The sequence below is a fragment of the Mytilus trossulus genome, chromosome 6 (genome assembly GCF_036588685.1).
Source record: "Mytilus trossulus isolate FHL-02 chromosome 6, PNRI_Mtr1.1.1.hap1, whole genome shotgun sequence".
In the NCBI taxonomy this organism is placed as follows: Eukaryota; Metazoa; Mollusca; class Bivalvia; order Mytilida; family Mytilidae; genus Mytilus; species Mytilus trossulus.
The window spans coordinates 39,273,067-39,288,013 of record NC_086378.1 but is presented as its reverse complement, the minus strand read 5'-3'; the positions used below and the strand labels follow the sequence as shown (position 1 = coordinate 39,288,013).

At 32.4% G+C, this 14,947-nt stretch overlaps 1 long non-coding RNA gene across 1 annotated transcript; it reads right to left on the bottom strand.

The window, feature by feature from the left end:
* Window positions 1-1,209: 1,209 nt before the first annotated feature.
* On the bottom strand, window positions 1,210-3,166 carry LOC134723422 (uncharacterized). Its single transcript, XR_010108051.1, has 3 exons — window positions 2,963-3,166; window positions 2,190-2,307; window positions 1,210-1,672 (listed from the first exon to the last, which is right to left on the bottom strand). It is a non-coding gene; the product is annotated as an uncharacterized LOC134723422 (long non-coding RNA).
* Window positions 3,167-14,947: the final 11,781 nt, after the last annotated feature.

Sequence of the window (14,947 nt, the reverse complement as noted above, 5' to 3'; positions counted from 1 at the left end):
TGACTGCGGCAATAAAAGATTTAAAAATTAAGAAACAAATATTGAAAAATAGGATCCTCACAATATTGTTTCATATAATGATATTCAATGAAACTACAGTGTTAAATATATATCGTTATTTATTTCTAGACATAATCCAAAGAGCTCACAATATTGGCAGCAGAATTCCATCCTGAAATTTAAAAGAAGCTATCTTAGAATCATGACTTTTTATCATTTGTTATTTGTTTAAAACTAGGTCCCACTAAATATCAGTAGTTTATTTGTGTTTTTGGTGTTTCTGTTACTTGATTTTCTTGTTTAAATCCGATCTGGTGAGTTTTACATGTGTGGCATGGTCAAGGCAAAGAAGAGGTTGGGGAGCCCGCAAACATGTTTTACTCCGCAATATTTTGCTTATACTGTCTTAAGTTAAGTGTCTGTAATGCCGTGAATATCGTTAGAAAATGTGTATCAAATTTTGCTATTTATTTTGGACAGAAATAGGCTGATGGTTTTCTAATTGGAATTCCTATACATTGAATTTTGTCGCAGTCTTTTATATCTTGCTAAGAAATATGGTTTTGCTCATTATTGAATGTTAAAGGCCTCTTGATGACAAATACACTGTAAATAAAAGTGTTAAGAATCTGAACACTTTTTGAACGCCCTTTTGTAACACTTCTGGAACGCGTAACGGTGTTCTCAATATTAACATTGGTGTTCCAGTTTTTAACATTATGTGTGCATCTTTCGAACGCTATGTGTGTTATTTTTGAACGGATAGTGTGTACTCCTTGAACACCTAGTGTTTGAATCTGGAACGCGTAACAGTGTTCTAGATATTAACTTTCGTGTTCCAGTTTTTAACATCATGTGTGCATCTTTCGAACGCTATGTGTTATTCTTGAACGGATAGCGTGTACTTCTTGAACGCCTAGTGTTTGAATCTGGAACATGTCCTTGTGAGCAAAATTGTATGCCGTTACGCGTTCTAAGCCTTGTAACACTTCTGGAACGCTCGGACTGTGTTCCAGAAATATGTGTTAATATCCAGAACACATAGTGTATATTACTGGAACACAATTTTACATGTTCCAGAAAAAGTGTTATATTCTCTGAAACATTATTGTGGTCTTGTAAAACAAATATTTTAATTGATTAAAAACGTCTTTAATTGATTAAAAAAGGCAACATTTAAAAAAAAAGTACAATAAAATGTGAAATATTGAAGCAACTTTAAAATGACAAGTTAGACAAGTTAGAAATATAACATTTGTAATTTGCAAAATGTGTCCAAATATTTACTCATAAACAAAATGTTCGTCATATATTTAAAATTATTATGTTACAACAAAGTCAAGTGTCTTATGTTTAACTCATCGTTTGCAACTTCCTAAGTCAAGAACTGTTCTGAATTTCTTAACAAAATACTGATGCCACTGACTCTTTTATCACCCAAATGTTCCATAATCCACTGGCTGCATAGCACTCAGATAGTCAATATCAAACATAAAATACCCTGTGTATATGATGCTAGTAGTCGAGTCGGTGTTCATGAAACACTACTTCCTTGGACACTTTTAAACATGATTTGAGTCATTTACAACTGATTTTGAGCTTCCATTTTTAGAGGATTCGTCTCCTTGGGTTATAATTATTCTTTAACCTTGTTATCCATCAACCGTAAGTTCTAAAATGTGAAATATAAAGTGTATGAGTAAACAAATTATTCATCATGTCGACATTCCTTAAGAATATTAGAAAATCTTATTTCGTTTTTGTAATTCCATTATACTTGTCAGCATTATAAGATAAGATGCATTTGCCAATGAGTGGTAATTGAGTGGTCAAATGTGCTCTCGTGTTCTATATCTTTTTAAAAAAAATGATAGAAAGTGTCCAGCAAGTGCTATATGTTTTTTAGGCAACACTTTATCGTCAACTTAGACTTGTGACTAAATTAACTGCTAACATTTCAAGAAACTAATTACCATTTGCCTTTATTTTGAAAGATATTTAGTATTTTTTTCACTTATGATCTGTATACGGATAATTGACGGATGATGTAATTGCATCAAATTTAGCTCAAATAGCTTTCTGATTAATGTAAACAAGTGAATGGTGCACATTTTATTGATAAATCTGCAATAACAACACTTGTAACAAGTCAATGGACATGCACTCCTATTCAAAATTCTTAAACTTACATATAGTACTTTTATGGTGCAGGATAAGTAGTCATCTCTTGAACTGCAACATGTTCTCTTTATTCTCGAGGTATGCACGAACAATTACCCTTAAGTACAGTATAGTTGGGTTTGTACCCTATAAAAGTAACATAGGAATACATTACAATACATGAATGCAGTGCACAAGGGTGGACATTTGCTAAAATGAATTACTAATTACAAAGCTATTATAAATAACATATACATGAGAAATTTAAAATTAGTGTTGCAGTATGCCTTTTTTTACAAACTTCTGTCTTGACATTGCAATGTCATGACAGTTTTTGCATTTGTGAACAAATCTTTATGCATTGGTTTTATTTAATTAAAAAATGTACATCCTCAAAAGTGTAGATGATCGTTTGATCTTCTTAATGCTTTCTATACACAATGTTTGAGTCGTGTTAGGAATACATTGCGTTCGGAGAAAACGATTAGCTTGAACGCATCATGTTCGAGACCAGAACACATTTACAATAGCAACGATATCATCATTTACGTATAAATTTACAGAGGTTAATTTTTTTTTTAAACATGATAATTTGAATGTAATCTCTCAAAGAACCGCTACTTTTTTAATCGAATTATGACAGCACAGTTAAGTGGAAGTGGAGGGGCAGTTTTATGTTCGAACAAAACGTTCTTCCATTTATACTTCAGTGTGTCCTGTCCAAGTAGACAATTGTTGATTTCATGACTAAAAAAAATATTTTTTATGTTCGTCATGTGTAGATAAATATAGATAAACATACCTATTATATCAAGTTTTGTTGTTAATTTTCTTCAGTGAAGCTTCTTCAATCACGATCAAAAACCAAACTTCCGGTACATTAATACGTCACGCGCTGTTATGTACGCGGATATGTTTGGAACACATGGCGTTCAGGGAAAATGGTAAATTTGAACGCATCATGTTCGACACCAGAACGCTTTTACAAGAGCAACGTTTTCATGAGCATTTACGCATTTACATTGTTAAAAAAAAATACCCTAAGAACTTAAGTCGTTTAGAAAAAGATTCATATTAAAAATCAATCATTTGCACGCTTATAAATACGCTCTTGTAAAATGTTTCATTTTTTTTTACCAAACTATAATTTGCTTATATGCCGATACAGCTAAAATACATTTATCGTCAAATCATAGTACGAATCACCCTTATTCATCGTCTGTTTGACTCTGAAATGATGAAATATTTGTTCACTCCCCATTACAATATAAGAACATTTTTAGTGTTCAATTTAGAACACTTGTCTTGAATATGTGCGTTAAAAGACTGAACACAATGTGTTATATTCTTTAACGCAGACGTTTAATGTGGAACACTAATGTTAATAACTGAACATATTGTGTTTAAAATTGGAACGCGTCCAGACGCGTCAGGCGTCTGCAATATTTACAGTGTAGCTACTAACGTCTACGTCATTTGATCTTAGGTGGATAGTTGTTGGCAATGATATTGCCTCTACTTATAACATATTACTACATTGTATTTGCGTTTTTATGTCCTTTTGTGTTTCAAATGGACCGATTTTTGCTCATTTTGATAGTAGCTCTTCATTATACACGACAAGAATTACATAACTGAACCATGTCCAACATGAACTTAACCATGACACGAATGAACCAAACCATGACACAGATATTTCAGTAATTTTGAATTGATTGCAAAAGTAGGTATTTTTCAGAATAATTGACCGCAGTGTTATACCACGAAGATATATGTGATGTAACAGACTGTAAGAAAATGACTTTTTTTATGTACGATAAACCAATTAGCAAGTTTTAAATTTTGACATACGCAAGCTTTGTTCTGTGTTAAATCATTAACCATATGATACAACTTGTGATGTACTAAGTTACTTACCAGCTTGAATTAATGATCAGATGTTCCGTTTACAAAATATCCCAATGTTTACATTTTTGCATTGATTGTCATCAAAAAGACTTAACACCGTCATGTCAAACTTATCCAAACTATGACAAGATCACTGTACTAAACGCTCCTCGATATGACGACCTTACTACCCGTGTAGACCCGTACGAAATGTATATAATAAGACACATATAACAGGGGCGGATTAAAAACCTCAGTGTCTTAGGGGGGAGGTTCACATTTAGATATTTGTATAGAGATGTATATATGCGAGTATTGGCAGTAATGGTTATGGTGTGAGTGTGAGGGGAGGGTTTCAGATCAAAGATCGTTTCTATAATTCTATATCTTTTAGTTTTTACCATTTCACTCTATTCTTTATCCTGTGATCTCTGTTATATTTGTCCTGTATAATAATATGCGTGACATATTTGCAACTGGACATAAGGCAACCAAAAATCAATCAACTTTATATGCTGTATATTTCATCATTTCTTTATTATGTTATCTATAGGTTTGGTCCCTCCCTTATGTATGTTTTGTTTATACATTTGATAATGCCATTTGTTTTTGGAAAAAAATGTACTGTAGGGTCAAGGCGTTTTTAAAAACATATTAATGGGTCTTTTTTTGGTTTTTTTTATCTGTTCTTTGGAAGTGAGCCAGAAGAAGTGTATTTCTGTTATTTTTGCATTTGAAAGATCTTCCAGCTCTTTTTTACCTCTTCTTTTTTGATAGGTTATCTAGACGGCAGAGGTACATAACAAACATGGCGTCGTTTTTTCTAAATGAAATTAATAAATTTATGAATGCAGATATATTAGAATGTGAGCTGTTTTATAAACGTTTTTTATGGTATGACAGTAGGACGATAAGCTGAATAAATATAAGAACTACACGGACAATAACTGCTAAGGGACAATTATTTGATATTCTAGGGAAGGGTTTTTGATTTATTATTGTTTAATGCTACTTTCAACACTAATAAGCTATTCCGTGGTGGTCAGTTTAAATTTATAAATGAAGGATGTGGAAGAGAAGGGAAAGGGAGGCATTATTATTCATTTCAATCTGTCGCTAATCATTCCTATTTTTCAGCACTTACCAGGCAACCATATTCATATATGAAATCCTTCTGTCCACCACCGGAAGAAATAGATAAATATAAAATGGCTCTTATTCAACACAAGTTTGAATTGATTGATTGTATATATATGTTGCTAATTTTAACACCCAGTGGCAAATATTTCATGCTTGTTCATGAAAACACGAGTTTAGAAGTCAGGTATATAATATAAAAACGAAGAAATGGAATGTGTATGCCAATAAGGCAACTATCCTACGGAGTAAAATATGAAGTGGATGTAAGCAATTATAGACAATCGTAAGAGCGTTGCGCACGATGTTCATACAACACGACGTTACACCACCACGACGACAACGAGGGTTTTCTGAAACTTTTGACGTAGATTTATACAATTTGCAAGTTTCATTTGCTTTTTTTTTATGTAGTTGGTTGATTCTAAATCTGTCTCTATTAATTTTGTGATGTCAATTTACCATGAAAATATGTACCTCAATTTGTGAAATTGAATAAATAATTTTGACCCCTAATTCACCTTAAAATGTTGTACTGTCGTAAGTAATGAACATGAAGGAAGGAAAATGGGACAGAAGTATACGGTTTTCAATAAATGAATTATAACAAAACTTTAATCGCAGGCTGCTAAAATTGCATGGTGCATAATATCATCTGTCCTTGTAAATTTTTCATATCTTGATTCAACCTTAATACAAATTTATCCGACACTCTGCAAGTAAATAAAAAACATATTTACCCTTGAATAATTTGAGTTGAATTGTATTAAAAATTTGCTTGACACATAACTTGTCGAAATACAACCATTAAATAAAATTATTATAACCCAATCTCGAAAAATATTTTCCCAGTCATTTGAAGTTGCTTGCTTTTAAAATGTACTAATCTTCTACTGAATCGTCCGTATAATACGGGGTTGCATTAATTCAATGAAACTGTTTTTGTCGCTGTTTCCGATAAGTCTTTCAGTTACCTCCGTTTCATGCACAACATGCACCAGTAATTTTTTTTTAAATTTCACCACGCGATTCGTTTTAAGTTTCAGGAATATCCAATGAAACTGCACATATAACGTCGAAACAAAAGCGTTGGTTTGGATTTTTCGACGTTTTTCGACGTTTGCACAAAATGGCTACCGTTTTGTAATGTTTCGTAGCATTTTATTCCTGTAAGTCTCAAACACGCAGTTGATAAAAAAAGAATCTAGACTTTATGTTCTTTTCGTGTATCTAACTTTTGTTTTGGTAAATTATAAATTACTTATTGAAATCTTAGGTAAAAAACTCGCATTTATTGCTTGGACAAATGAAATATCAACTTGGACAAAATGGCTACCGCTTGAAAAACCACTGTGAAGAGATGGTTTTATAAAATCTACAATTTTTGAACTTACGAACAATGAGGCAAATGTTTGTTCTTTCGGTAGATGTTATAACTATCCCACATTTTTTTATATATAGATATTATCTACTTATAAAACTACCTTTCCAGCCGTTAAGTCAACGAAAAACGTCATTGGACATTTTTCTTATTCCCGCTTAATTTGCAGCCACCGAGTCCAACGAAATTCGACAAAAGAATGGTTTTAATTTAACCAAGAACTGACACACTTCGTTGCTTCTGCTAAGTTTCGGGAAGATCAGAGAATAAAAAATAGGAGCACTATACATAAGAGATGAAACAGTTGTTCAAAAATGTAACGTTGGACATCCGGTTTTTTCACATTGCTTTGTTGTTTTAATCCTCAAATATACTATATATTGCTAAGCATATGACCAAGAGCTATAAGAACATAAAGGAAAACATATACTGAATTAGTTTTTATATTGGTTAGTGTTTGTTAACATTTTGTTTTCTTTTGTGGAGGAAATTTTGAAGATTCTGTTTTAAATCACAGTGGTTGTAGGAACAGCGTGCATGGCGTTCAAAAATGACAAAAACCTGATACTGTAAAGTCGTCTATAAAAGGCCGACATGAAAATGTAAGCAATTCAAACGAAAAAACTAACAGCCTAATTATACATAACAAAACAATTTACAAAATATCAAATATGAGTCGAGACATGAACCAACGACAACCACTAAACTACAGGCTCCTGACTTTGGATAGGTAAATAAAGAGTATGACAGGGTTGAGTATAGAAACGAAGATGTGGTATGATTGCAAATAAGACAACTCTCCACAAGAGACCAAATGACACAGAAATCAACAGCTATAAATCACCGTATGGCCTTCGACAGAAAGTTAAGGATACATCGCATAGTCAGTTATAATAGGCCTCGAAATCACAAATGTATTTAACAATTCAATCGAGAAAACTAACGGCCGAATTAATGTACAAAAAAATGAACGAATACAAATATGTATAACAAAGCATTAAACATCAACCACTGAAATACAGGCTCCTGACTTGGGACAGGCACAAACATACAGAATGTGGTAGAGTTAACCATGCTAGCGGGATCCAAATCCTACCCCTAATCTGGGACAGCGGTGTAACAGTACAACAACATGTTTGTGAGCACTCAATCCATCCCGAATCTGGGACAGTGGTGTAACAGTACAGTAAAATTAGAACCTGTACAATCAGTTTCAATTAGATTAACTCAAAAGATCAAATTTTAAGACAATAGAAAAAGCACCACATAAGAGTATTTGCAAATACTGGAAATTTGCTAAAAGCTAATAACAACTAGAACTGAAATAAATCTTGTTCTTCCAGATTGAGTTATCAAACAGTACACAACGCGCGGCAAAGGATTAAAAAAAGAAAACAGTCTGAGAAATGTCTAGTTTACGTTGTATATAGATATAAGAAGATGTGGTATGAGTGCCGGTGAGACACATCTTCATCCAAGTCAAAATTTGTAAATGTAAACCACTAAAGATCAAAGTACGGTCTTCAACACGGAGCCTTGGCTCAAACCGAACAGAAAGCTATAAAGGACCTAAAAAATTACTAATGTAAAACCATTTAAAGTCTAATCTATTTAAAAAAAAGCCTTAAGGTATACTTGCATAATATATATCGATATACAATGGAAGTTTTTGAAAAGTGGCCCGAACGTTGTGACCATCGAACATTTTGCAAAAGAAATACAAGTTGGGATTCAAGATTTTCATAAAACAGCCAGTGCAGGACTCGCACGAACGCCAGATTAAGTTAGAGGGGCGATATTCTGAAGCGTTTTTTTTTTAATTATTGGTCACACATGTTTAGAAAGAAAGGGGAGACACGAGACTCTAGCCTACTGAAAAGTTCGGCGATCCCCATTTGCGTCGTCGCAACTTCTTAGAGGGACAAGTGGCGTTTAGCCACACGAGATTGAGCAATAACAGGTCTGAGATGCCCTTAGATGTTCGGGGCCGCACTCGTGCTACACTGAAGGAATCGAACAATTATCGATCAATCACAAACGTTGCAAATTTGACCTTAAGACGTCAAAGAATTTCCCATATAGATGCAATTGTTGCATATAAATAAAAAAACTATTATACCAATTGAATAAAAAACATTGCATGCACATGATTTTTTTATACCAATTAAATAAAAATTATTGCATTTGAATGAAAATTATACCATTTGAATGAATCATTATACCATTTGAATGAAAAATTATAACATTTAAATAAAAATTATAACATTTAAATAAAAAGTATTGCATTTAAATGAAAAAGTATTGCATTTAAATGAAAAAGTATTGCATTTAAATGAAAAAATATACCATTTAAATAAAAAATATTGCATCTAAATTAAAAATATATACCATTCAAATGAAAAAATATTGCATTCAAATGAAGAAATATACCAATTTAATATAAAATATATGCATTTAAATGAAAAATATCGAATTTTTGCAACCAATGCCATGCCATACACGGGTATTTTCTCTGGTGTAAAGGGAAGATTAGCTAATAGTATTCAGTACTCGGAGCATATTGGTGCAAATTCTTTTATTTTAGACACACTGAAAAATGGTTATCTTATTCCATTTATCGATAGTCAATCGAGCATGTACATGACAAATAACAAATCTGCTTTTCGGAATAATTAATTTGTTAGCAAATCTGTAAATGAACTTGTTCTTTCAGGTTGCGTTATTGAGGTTCCATTTCAACCTTGTATTGTCAATCTGCTGAGTGCATTTTAGATTTGAGCACTTTGAATTTATCGGCGAAAAAAGATAAGTTTAAATTTGAAGATTGGAAAATTGCTGTACAATACTTGAAAAATTATTATCTGTATAAGTTTGATTTGAAATCTGGTTATTTTCATTTGGATATAATATGTCCACAGCAGCACACGTATCTGGTTTTTTCGGGGGAAGAAATTTTTTACTGTTTCACCGTTTTAGCATTTGGTCTTTCCACGGGTCCTTATATATTTATCAAGTGTCTCAGACCATTGGTGAAGTATTGGAGTAAAAATAGTATAAAAATAGTTTTATATCTTGATGACGGATTTAGTATGAATAACGACAATAATGAATGTATCAAAGATGCTGAATTTGTGAAACAATCACTTTTAAATGCAGGTTTTCTTCTTAACGAAGATAAATCAGTTTTTACTCTAGTACAGACTGGTTGGGAATTATTTGGGATTCCTGTAATTTCACTTTAAGCATTCCTCACAGGAGAATTGACGAATTGTTAACATCGATACATATTTTTTTCAGAGAAATTTCATATATTTCTGCCAGAAATTTAGCCCAGGTAACGGGTTGATTTATAAGTACATGTCTTAGATGTGATCGGAAATATTACTAGAATTATGACTAGATATTGTTATATGTCTATTGAAAGTAGAATGTCATGGGACAGTTATTTAGTTTTAGAAAGTAAAAGTTTTGTTATATCAGAATTAAAGTTCTGGCTTGAAAACATTGCAAATGTCAATTTCAAAACATTAAATCAATATAGTCAGTCGCATGTAATGATATATTCTGATGCTAGGAGCATGTAGAGTAGAGTTGGAAAGTAAAAAAAATCTCACTATATCTCTGAAATGTTAGAGAGTTCCACGTGGAGGGTACTGAAAGCATAGGCGTTAATGTCTTATCAATATGCAGTTGGTGGAAAATCCTTAAAATGGTTAACTGATAATCAAATTGTGTCAGAATTATTCAAGCAGGCAGCATGAAAGAAAAACGGCAAGATATAGCAATTTACATTTTTACATCAGAGGCCCCTGAGGGGCCTCGGGTGTATTGCCATCGCCTACTTTTCAAAGATCTTCAAAGATCAAAGAAATGCATATATAATTCGTGTTGGGAAATTAACCGTATGAACCCGCGGACAATAGTGCAGAACAAAATTCCTTGTCGCTTCTTTAAAATTCATGTTTTCAATGGATACTAAGATTTTTTTTGATTTTTTTAAATGCAAATTAATAATATGAAAATGTTTTGTCGTTTGAAATATTCGTATATTTATCAAACGATCTTCAATATCAATGATATACCGAAAAATTGTTGTTGCGGATGAATACCACGAATGCATATTCATCAAGTGAGCAAGAGCGAGCGAGAGAAAATCAATTCACGCAATTACACACAGAAAGGTAATTATATTTCAATTATTTGATTTAGAGTAACATCTTTAAACCGTTTGTAGCATATTTGTCCATAATATTAACGTAGCAAAATCAGGAATATTTAATCTGACACAATATTAAAATCATTTTTCAGGCCGCGTCCCCCGCAGCCATTTTGAAAATACCAGCAGATTGGGTAGGAGTAACAAGAACCTGCAAGGCCCTTAAAGATAAGGTTACTTTCTTTGTATTCTTAAATGCAACAATTTGTGTTTTTTTTTTTAAAGATCCCAACAATTTTTTAATTTAAATTTCTTTTCTTCGTAAATAACAAGTAGATTGATCACTTGGACACACTTGGAACTCAACTTCCAAGCAAGGACTGAAGCTAATAAACTCGGCAATCAAACGTTAAACGCAGGACTTCGGGAATGTCCGGAGAGCCGACAACCTTGCTTCGGAAGTTGACTTGGAACTATTTTCTGTTTTTTTAGGTTCTGTTTCGGATTTTCGCTCCTAGTCCGACTTAGTTACTTGCATTAGTATATTTGAATAATTACGTCCCTTGACTAGAAAAAAAGCGGATTTTGTTAATGAATTTGTAAGTAATTCTTATATATAATTATTGGTTGAAATCAGTGGCGTAGCTAGGTCATTTTTACGTGTACGCCCGAACCTCGGAAAAGGGCCTGACGGCCCAAGCGGTTCCAGGCCAAAGAACCTGCTGGAAGTTGATAAGCAGGAACAAGCCTCCGGAAGTTTTAGAATTATCGAGAATGTCATAAAATTCCTGTCATTGAAAACTCATCAATAACAACATTTTTTAGATTCAAAGTAATTTATTTTTTTATGTTTAATCTATTTATTGTGTTTAAAATCTATCTAGAATACAATGACGGTCTTTGGCTTAATTTGGAGTAAACGTAACGCGTCCAAACCATTTACCTTAAAATATGATTAAAGGGAGCCGTGGATAACCTTCAATCATTGCCGAAGCAGTATACGTGGTCTTTCATTAAGGATTATTTTACTTTATGAAAACAAGATGGATCAATCGAAGAAAAGTGTTCTCGACTTCTTTCGTAAAATGGTTTCATCTGAAAATTGAACCTAGCACAGCGATGGCTTCTGCATATGATGTAGAAACGTGACTAGGTCTTACAAGTATTTTTAAAAAAGCTTGCCTCTCTGTGCAATATGTTATTTAACGGTGGCCAGATCGTCTGACTTAAATGCGTAAAATCAAATCTGAAAATGAACGAAAAAAAATTGGCTTTTGAAATTGACTATGAAAAAAAACACGTTAAGGAAGTTTAATTGAATTCGACGAAGGTTCAACAAAGTAACTGATATGTAATAGATTTTAACGTTAGACTGTTAGTGCAAAAAGTAATCATTTTTTTTCTATAAAAAATGTGAAAACTAATCATATACAATTTCGTCATTATGCTCTGGATACTCGTTTGGGCATAAACAGTTTTTGTCCAGCTACCGTAATATTTCACAAATGTTTGACAAAGTTATTGATATCTTAAAACATAATGAACCTGCATGTATATACATAGTTATCATTTTGGCACCGCTGACGAAATTTGCAATTAAAATAGCTCACTTTCGCGATATAAATGTCAATGGCTCGACAAAAAATGAAAACCACATATCAAATCTTAGCTTATAATGAATTGCTGTAAAAAAAAAATAAAGGAGCGAGAGTATAGAATTAACGGTAGATTTAGAATTTGACAGAAATAATATGATACTAATTTTCGTCAATTTTATTCGCATTTGCAAGCCATTGGAGAGAGACTTAAAAGATTGATGTACTGTTACCCAATTCTTTTATTTTTATTTATATGAAAATATTTTTTTTTTTACCAAATTCAAGTGTACGCCCGGGCGTTTTGACGTAAACGTAGCTACGCGCATGGAAATAATTGTATTTTACATGTATGTAATATTCAGAGTTTTCTTCCAATAGAGATGGACTATTTTTGAGTGTGAATGTTGACTCTTGCTCGTAAAAGCAAGAGTCTTATTTTACACTGAGTGAAAGTCAGAATTTGGGTAAATCACATTTACTGAATTACAATAAGTGGCGTTGTCCGTACCATTTACTAGCCTCTAGATATATTTGAAGAATCCCTACAATTTTAGAGGTATAAATATAGATTAACTGTTGTAGTATTATATAATTTTGGACCATGCCATACATGTCACATGTACATGTATTGCCAAAATTATTAAGTTGTGTATTAAATCCATGTAAAATTTTAGGTATTTGAATAAGACATATGTTCACGCATACATGAGTACTTGAGCAAATACAATCAGTTTCCAATCACTACGAGCACCCATGAGATCTTAAATTGAGCAAATATGATCACTTACATTTATGAGTAAAATTTGAGCTAGATCTACTCAATTGAGTTAGATATATCAATTTTGAGACTACATGTAATTCAAATGGTAATTTGAGCACACATGTATCTATATATAATAATGAGAGCGATATTGGGATTCTGTATGAGTAAACTTAGCAAATCTTTATCATGTTTATAGAGACAAACCTATGAGCGCTATACCATGTATACCCTGCATATGACTGCAAGAGATATTTTAAAAGTTTTCTGGAACCCCAGATTAAAAGTTGAAGTAACATTGCAAAGGGTTAGTGTATTATTTTATTTTATCAAAATGTTAAAATTGAGAATGGAAATGGGGAATGTGTCAAAAATTAAGACAACAACCTGACCAAAGAAAAAAAAACAACAGCAGAAGGTCACCAACAGGTCTTTAAAGTAGCGAGAAATTCACGCAACCAGAGGCGTCCTTCAGTTAGCCCCTAATCAAATATATAATAGTTCAGTGATAATGAACGCCATACTAATTTCCAAATTGTACACAAGAAACCAAAATTAAAATATTACATGACTAACAAAGACCAGAGGCTCCTGACTTGGGACAGGCGCAAAAATCCGGCGTGGTTATGTTAGTGAGATCTCAACCCAAAATTCAGTTCAAGAGAAGTCTGAGTCTGATGTCAGAAGATGTAACCATAGAAAATAAACAAAATGACAATAATACATAAAAAACAAAAGACTACTAGCAGTTAACTGACATGCCAGCTCCAGACTTCAATAAAACTGACTGAAAGATTATGATTTCATTATATGAATATCAAGCACAATTCTTCCTGTTAGGGGTTTAGTATCATACCATTATAACATATTTAAGAAGAACATAACCAGTGTCATGCCAACAACTGTTTTTTGAATAAATGTGTTTGGTTCCAATGCAAAGACCCTATAAGTGAATCGATATTAACGCCAAAATATGCAATCTTTAATGACCTGATAACAGTATCGTTACTATATTCCTTCTTAAAAAGTCTATTCAAAGGTTTGTTAGTTTCTGAGGTGAATACTGACACCTGTGTGCTTTATAAAGAATATTTTCATAAAAAATTGGATGTGAAATACCTGAACGTTTAAGAAGTCTGCATGTTGAGCTATATTGGATAAATAATGTCCTTATACCGCTGATAAAATTGAGTAAATGTAATGACTAGGTTGTGATATGGAAAACCCTGGTGTAATAATTTTTCAGTAATACATAAATTTCTCTCGTTAAAATCTAAAACATTGTTACATTGTGTACATACACGAGAGAATCATACAAGTTGAGATATATAAACACTGTAAGTAGGTGACAAGGGAGCTTCACGATCTAAAAATGGATTGTTATCTCTTTTATCATAAATTTTAGTATGTTAAATGTTTTATCATAAATTTTAGTATGTTAATTGTTTAAAATGTTTAATGTTTTTGTTTATTTATTATTCTGTGGAAATTTAAATCTCAAGAATCTTTCTGTGAGTTTGCATGAATAATTCCATGTTCTAATTTGTACCAGAGGCCAGAGTCATGCATAAGTTAACATGGATTTAAAATGTCCACAATTAAAACCACAAATACATATAAAAAAGAAGATGTGGTATGATTGCCAATGACACAACTATCCACAAAAGACCAAAATGACATGTATATTCTAGATAATTCAAACAAAATGTTCAGCAACTTTTAACATGTTTAAAGCAACCTTTCTATTTTATTCCCAAACATAATTGTTATAACCTAGACAACCTTGTTTCAAAGCAGTTTAGATTTCTATCAAATTGGATGAGAATCCAGGAGTTTTAAAGGGGGAGGGGTCTAGCAAGTCAACACTT